Source organism: Strigops habroptila, chromosome 10 (genome assembly GCF_004027225.2).
Source record: "Strigops habroptila isolate Jane chromosome 10, bStrHab1.2.pri, whole genome shotgun sequence".
Taxonomy (NCBI): Eukaryota; Metazoa; Chordata; class Aves; order Psittaciformes; family Psittacidae; genus Strigops; species Strigops habroptila.
The window spans coordinates 36,951,619-36,958,643 of NC_046359.1; the positions used below are offsets into that span (position 1 = coordinate 36,951,619).

At 47.2% G+C, this 7,025-nt stretch overlaps 1 long non-coding RNA gene across 1 annotated transcript; it reads right to left on the reverse strand.

Moving 5' to 3' along the window:
• Positions 1 to 3,557: 3,557 nt before the first annotated feature.
• LOC115613758 lies at positions 3,558 to 6,718 on the reverse strand. Its single transcript, XR_003993504.1, has 2 exons — positions 5,396 to 6,718; positions 3,558 to 3,769 (listed from the first exon to the last, which is right to left on the reverse strand). It is a non-coding gene; the product is annotated as an uncharacterized LOC115613758 (long non-coding RNA).
• Between the last annotated feature and the right edge of the window lie 307 nt (positions 6,719 to 7,025).

Here is a 7,025-nt window from a genome sequence, read left to right on the forward strand (position 1 = left end):
GGTTCTGAGGGTCTACTGATCCAGGCTTAGCCCCTCCATGGCCCTGGGTGCACAGCCCTGCCCGTCCCACCTCCTGCTTTCCCCGTCACTGGCCAGGCTCTGCCTTTTCTGTTATCACTTAGAGGGCAGCTCTCCTACCTCCCCTTCATCATGCTGCTCACCATCACCTCACCTGAACACCTCAACTGCATCTGGGGATGCTAATCCTCAACATCCAGCGTGAGAGAGAGGATGATGGGCTGAAATCTTGCTCAGCTCCAAATTCCCCATGGGTCTCTTTCTGCTCCATATAGTACTGTTTTGTTATCTGAATGCTGTCTTAAAATAATTATTAATGAAAGCAGAGTTGACTTTGGAGCGAAAGTTTCCAGTTCCTTGGCGTTTCCAACGTGTAAGCTATCTAAGGGTATTGAAATGTGGGACATTTTTGGGATGAGATCAGAATCCAAGAACATATTTTCCCTCTGGGCTCCTTCAGAGCCAGACCCACCTTTACCGCACTTTACCTCTTGTCTATTCGAGCTCATAAGAGGCTGAGAAAATAGAACAAAGTTACCCATCTTTAGAGAAATAAATAGAGCAAGCAATCTTCAAAGCCTTTGGACAAGGATCCACACAACAATGCCGGTGTTATCCCTGGGTAATAAACCAGAGTGCTCCTTTGTTTATATAGCCTAGTGTTTACTTCTATTTTAACTAACAAACGTTGACTGATTGCACAGTCTTGGCTCGAAACCATCCACCAAATAATTAAAAGTACAATTAGGCTACAAGACAAAAACCCCCACGGCAGACACCAGCCGACACGTTTCCTCCACACAAAGCTGCCACCCGCCTGCACGGAGCTGCTCCGACTCAGCCAGAGCAAAGCAGTGATGGCCCCCAGCAAAATCAACACCCGAGCTCCTACGTGGACCCAGAGCATTGACCACTGCCCCCATGGAGGCTCTGGTGGAGCTGAGCTGGTGGGTGCAGTTTGAATGGGGCAGATCCTTGGTGGTGATGACCCTTTGCTGTGCTTGTCCCAGGATCAGCTATCCAGTGGCATTTTTCAGAGAGGTCAGGTCTGAAGCTGACCCCTGCTCAGAGCATCCTTTGGCATCCACCTGACACAGGAGAGGTTTTAGGCAGGTTGTGGGAGAAGATGGTGCCTCTTCGCCACTGGGTTTGGCATCCTGGAGGTCTCCTTGGTCTCTTTCTTTCCCTACCACCTTAAGCCATGGGAAGGTGCTGTGCCACCACTCAGGTCACCCACCGGTTTCACAGCCCAGGAGGAAACAAACTGGTCCCAGTGAGATCTATCATAGAAAGCCACCCCCAGCAGCTTGCAGAGGCACATGTGTTCCCCCGGACCCCTTCCTAATTGCCACCCCTAGTAATGAGGCTCTTGGTATTTGGACACAACAGCGTGAGGTTTATGAGTCTCAGAAGTGTCCACACGATGCTTAGGTCCCCATTTTCACCCCTCGATAAACTCTAGAGCTAGCTCAATGGGTGAAACGTCCAGAAACTGTAGGTTGAACAGAAAATAACCTGTGTTTACAAGGCTGGGGGATCTATGTCCTGGCTATCTCTTCACATTTGTCTTCTCACCAACCTTTTTGTTTTTTTCCTCTTCATGCTGTGAAATGTTCATTGTCTCCCGCTAAGGAAAGTTTGATAAGGATCTTGCTGAGAGTGGCTTTTAGGAAAACCCATTGCTCCGAAGAGGAACCAACCATTGTAGAGCCAGCACTTCAAAGTTATATCACTATCTTGTTTTTCTGTACCAAATAAATAAATAAAATGAAGATGAACAATGTGTTTCCATTTAAGGGGGAGTGTGGGAAAATCCAGGTCTCCTCAGACTGGGAAGCGGAGTGGTGGATGCTGACTAAGAGACTGGAAATAGCGTGGCTGTCAATTGAAGGAATTCAGGGTTGAATAATCACATCAAGCAGCCAACATCAGAAGGGAATCATGGCCCCAAACCTGTTCATTTGAACTCATCAGGATTCACATGAGAAAACACACATTGGCTTCCACATGTTGCTTGTGGTTTTAGGGGAAGCTCGGGGCTGGGCCATCCGAGCTGCTGCTGAGCATCTCTCCTAGAAGTCCACTGCAGAGTTGTTTCCAGCATGAAAGGCCATGCAGGTTGTCTGTGCCACCTTATGTTGCAACCAAAGCTGATGCCAGCCCTTGTGAAACTGCTCTCCTTGGCTGCAGGCACCTCTGTGTGGGAGCTCACCCCCTTGACACTTCTGTTTGTACTCAGGACCATGGCTCTGGATTACACAGGGACTGCAGGTTGTTACCTTTGTTTTCACTAAGGCATTTTCCACTCTTCACCAGGCACTGGCTGATGTGCACCAGCGACAGTCAGATGCTCCAGGTCTAAGAAAAGTGCAGGTTGTGTCCGGCATGACTGGTCACCAGGTTGGTGGTGATGATGGGACAGTAATCCTTGGCTGTTCCCCCTTCTCACATTTGCACCCCATCGTGGGGGTAGTTCAGCTGCAGTCGACAGGGATCTTTACAATGGGCCCATCCTGCCCTGCCAGCACCCCCAGTTCAACCCAGCCATCAGGGATGGTCCAAATGTCCTTCAGTGTCTTCTTTCATGAATAATTACCCTTTTTATTTCCCTTAGTTGTTGAGGAAGGGAGAAAAGAGCAGGGGAGAGATCCCATCCTTTGGTGCTGTGGGACTTGGTGCTGCTTTAATAACAACAAAATATTGAAAAGGGAAAAAAAAAATGCAGTATATCAGCATGTTTTTAAGGTTGGTGGGAAAAAAAAGACCTTCTGGTCCCAGTGGTATCAGCGAGGGAAACGTCCATTGGATTCTAGTTCTTAAAAAAACCCCTATCTGAGTCATGCAGAAAGTGCTTGGATTATGTGTGGTTACTGGAGCACTCGCTGAGGGGGAAGGGAAACAAGACTCAGCTCAGAGCCTCCTCATGGCCTTACGAAAATCAGCACATCTGTGAAGATGTGTTCTCTAACAAGGAGGGTGCTGCTTGCCCAGGGGGAGAGGGAAGAATTGGGGAGGAGAAGGAGGGATGTTTCGCTTCCATCTCACTCCAAACGTGCTAAATTCAGCCTCTTCTTTGCCAAAGAGAAGACCTAGAAATCACACTCCACCTGGCAAGGTAATTTTCCCCCCTAGTCATCAAAGGCTGGAAAATGGATGCCTGCTCTGCAGGAATTTGTCTGAATAGGTGATGACAGTTACAACTTTATTCCTTTTTCCACTGTTTTATGTGGATTTAAATGATGACTCACTGATTTAAGTGAGTCCTCCAATCTGTATCCACAGGAAAGCCCTCTTTCCAAAGGTGGGATCAGGCAGAGGCCCTCCATACCTGCGGGGAGAGGATGCCAAGTACACGTATGTTCATGTATATGCATGCGTGGGCATAGGGCAGCTGACAAGAGAGAGCCCAGAGCACCACTTGGACACTGCTTGGAGGATGGAGCTGGGGGGATGAAAGGGGAGGAATCAATTCATGTATTTCAGTCTTTTCCAGACAGGGGCTTCTCTGAAGGTAGGGAAAAACAGAGAGAGACACGGCAGTGGAGAAAGGATCTGTCCATGTTATTGGTTTGGCTGTGATACAGTAGATTCCCACTGTGGATTGCATGCTGTTCCCTTGGCATGGCTTTGCAGTGGCATGCTCTGCCTCTTCCACCTCTGGCTGAAGTGTCAGGAGCAGTAGGAGCAATCTTTCCTCTTGGAGATGCTCTGGAGAAGCCAATCACCACCTTGCTCCAGAGACCCAGGAAACCTGAGCAGGAAGAAAAGAAGCTCCCACTGTCCACTCCATGCTCTGAGCCCAGGACAACCCATTGGGCCCTTCCAGCCTTTCCTACCAGCATTTGTTTCTTCCCAGGGCATGCTCCGATGATTTAGGCTCAACCATAATGTTGCTTTTGGTTTGGTGGTTAAATGAAAGTTCGGATTCCCCTGAAGTTGTATGATTTAGGATCTCATTCCTCAGATTCAAGCTTATTGCTGCTGTCTTAATGCACCCCCAACTATAAGTGAGCAGGGATTTCTCTTGCCTTTTTACCAAAAACATCCCAGTTTTTAGGTTTTCAGTGAAACTGGGAAGTGTCCATGTGAAATGCTATTGAAAGAGAAACGTTTTTATCAACAGTTCTCAAGGACATGTATTTTCTCAACAGCTCTATGGACAGGAGATGTGAGTGAATAAGATATGGGGTTTTGATCACTGTCCCTCAGCCAGGCCAGGTGTAAGGAAGATGTTTGGGTTTTTTACGGCTTAAACAAAGGCCTTAATTCCAAAAGAAATTGGTGGCAGCGGCTGCTTAACTAGAGACAACACAATGGGATCCATCATTAAGGGACAGGGTCCTCCAGTTGACACATCAGACCTTTAGGGTGTGACAAAGACGAACAACCCCAAAAGGAACCAGACAGGATTACAGTCCCCTTAAAAACAAACAAAACCAAATAAAAGGGTGAGTTTTTGCTCGTCATCCACAAGCAGGCCTAGGAAAGAGTCCCCCAAGTCCAGATCCAGCTCTACAACCCTCAAAATGAACACGACAAGAATTCCACATTGGAGCTGTCTCTCCAAATACACCGCAAATCCCTTCGCAAAGAGAAACACTTCATAATCCTTCTGTTCATGACTCTCCATCCACATTTAAACAGGCATCTAAAGAAATAAATAGGCCATAGGTGACGTGCAGGAACAGCTTGCTGCTTCTCCCTTTCTTTTAATCAATAAAACAGCCTTAAAGAGGCCCCCTCAAACAAGTTCTATTCATTTATTTTTCTTGGAAACTTCCAGTCTCCTTAACTCCTTTTAGACACATAAGAGGTGGATGATTAAGTTGAAACTATTATCTTTGCAAAGAACATCTCTGCTGGCTGCTGGCCAAGCAGAGAGGAAAAGTGAAATGAAATAAACACACCAGAGCTATTGTGTCCCCACTGGTCCCTGTGGTGAGGTGCTGGGAAGCTTAGCGACGTCGAAAGGAGGTCCCTGGGTGGGAACTGGTAATGAGGCAGGGCACGTTTTAGAACGTTTTTTCTGGCCAGAAATAAGAGCATGTGAATAACTTAGTATGAGATGAAGTCATCCCTCATATATAGGTGTCACTCGGAGCTGCAGTGCTCTGGTGGCCACTCCTGCCAGCATCCTTTCCTCAGCCACCCCTCCACAACACGAAAGCAAAACCTTTGACTGCAAAGGGCATGAAATAAATGAAGGTTCACAGTCTTAATTGTGCCACTGGGAGGGCACAATGTCTGCTACTACTCCTACTGACTGCAGGCAGGGAGAGGGACCCCGGGGTCCTGGGCAATGGCAAGGCAAGCCACAAGCGTGCTCTCTCTGCTCCTGGGATGTGCACTGATGCCAGACCCCATATGAGATGTGTACCTGTTACTCCTGGCCCTGCTGCTGGCTGATGATCCCCCACTCAGTAAGAGCCCATGCATCCATTTTCCATGTGAGCTTTGGGTGGATGTTGCCAGGTGAGTTCATTAGGAATTAAAGTCTGTTGCAGCTGCATCTGATTCAGCAGAAATTACTTGACATCCTGAAAACGAGGTGATTTCAAAGATAAATAGTTTAATCCAGCTTTATTTCAGGACTGTGGAAGTAACTTGTCTTTAAGAGAAACGTGAAAATACTTACTGATTTATTACTCCACAGGAATTACAAGCAACACTTCAATATCTTGCTGAGGACAGACATTAGTAAGCCATTGGATAGAGCAGTGGGATTCATGCAGGATGCATATATTGAAGCTGCTCTGAAAACATGACTTACTTGTTAATTTCATTTCAAAACATGTCTTTTAAGGTATTTCAAATAGTCCCCGGATGTGGCTGAATCAAGGAAAAGCTGGAAATGACCACCATAGGCCCATGTGTCTCACTGCTGCTTTGGAATCACCCTGTTGGATTACTTAAAGGAAAAAAAAGGCCAGAAGTAACATTTACGTCACAAGTCACATCTGCTCCTGTAATTACTTTCCTGTCGGCTGTTTTCGGCGGAGAAGGAAACCCAACAGAACTGGTATCCAACAATGGATGACAATTCACCTCCTTGAAATCTCCCATTATTCTGAAGGGGGGGAAAAACGTGGCACACAGCTGATCCTCAGCGTGTGGCCATGGGGACAACAGAGAAATCAACTGCTTGGCTTTGAGAGCATGTTTACAGGTCATTTGCCAGGAAAGGAGAGCTTAGAACCCTGTGAACTTCCTAAGTGCATACGTAGCCCCACAAGGCACAACGATGCCAAAGTCACCTGCCAGGCAGAGAGATGAGGAAAACTCATGTGAACTTAACAGTGCAGCTCATTGAGGCTTAATCTTCAAGCCACATGGAATCAAAAGACAAACAGTCCGGCAGCAATAGCGGCAATAGCACATGTGTGCAGAACAATAGCATAGCAGCCAGGACAAGCTGTTTAAGTACAGGGCACTTAGAAATGAGCACAAAACCTGGCAGGCTGCAGAGAAAGAGAATCAAGATCGAGCACAGCATGAGTCATTTCCAAAGAACACATGCGACATGCACAAATTATCTGCTAGAGAAGAAAGGATGGGCTTTCTGCAAGAGGAAAAATGGGGGTGATGCAAAGATTCTTTGTACTTTAAGCCTTAGCTTGGATCAGCTAATAGATAACTTCCTTTTGCCTTCTCCAGAGCAGAAGGAAGAGGCAGCTTCTGTTCGCTGCTTCACCAGAGCCAGGATTTTCTTCGTTTGGATTTGAGACTGTGATAGGTGAAGCACATCAGCACTAAGGCACAGAAAATCCTTATTCCATTACTGCTGCTGCATATCCTTGCAGTGAATATCATCTTTCCAGCCTGGATGCCCTCCTGGTGCTGCAGCAGCGCGTTTGGACACCAGATGCTCTGTGGAGACGTCCTGAGCGGGGCTGAGCTCACTCAGCCCCTTGCCTCGCTGCCACCACAGCAGTGATGTACCTCGGCATGCATGAAAACAGTTTCTTCTATTTTTCTGCACTTGTGGGTGTTTTTGGGGGGGTTTGATA